Genomic DNA, 530 nt, shown 5'->3' with positions numbered 1-530 from the left:
GTACCTAATATAAACAATTTTAATTACCCAAGTTGTCTACTAGTAGCTGAAATAGATTACCAAAAGTACGGACAATCATACCATGGAAAACTGTACACATCAAAATTGATGACACGGAAAGAGAACTATTCGGGGGAAGGTTTTCAGTAAGTAGGGGTGGAAGTGGGCTACAGAAATGTGTGAATAACTTGTATGAAAATAGATTCGTAAGTTTATATCTGCATACGTAGAGTAGGGAGGAGGGAAGGATATACAGCACTGGTAACAATGGCAATGGCTGGGTGGTGGAATTGTGGGAGACTTAAGTTTTCTTTGCATACTTTCTGTAGCTTCCAGATTTCCACCATAACACATATTCTTCTTTAATTAGAGAAATATATTCATGTAGGGTGGTGCCTTCCTAGGCAAGGGGTGTGCTTGGGCCACATCTGAGCATCTCTGATTTACAGCCACGTCGACACTAGTTAGAGGGCTGCTGCTCCCAGGAGTGGCTGAGCGCGAGGGTCCCTTCAGGCTTTGCGTGTGCTACC

This window comes from Propithecus coquereli, unplaced genomic scaffold (assembly GCF_000956105.1).
Source record: "Propithecus coquereli isolate 6110/MARCELLA unplaced genomic scaffold, Pcoq_1.0 Scaffold354, whole genome shotgun sequence".
Lineage (NCBI taxonomy): Eukaryota > Metazoa > Chordata > Mammalia > Primates > Indriidae > Propithecus > Propithecus coquereli.
Note: the sequence above shows the minus strand (reverse complement) of the source record.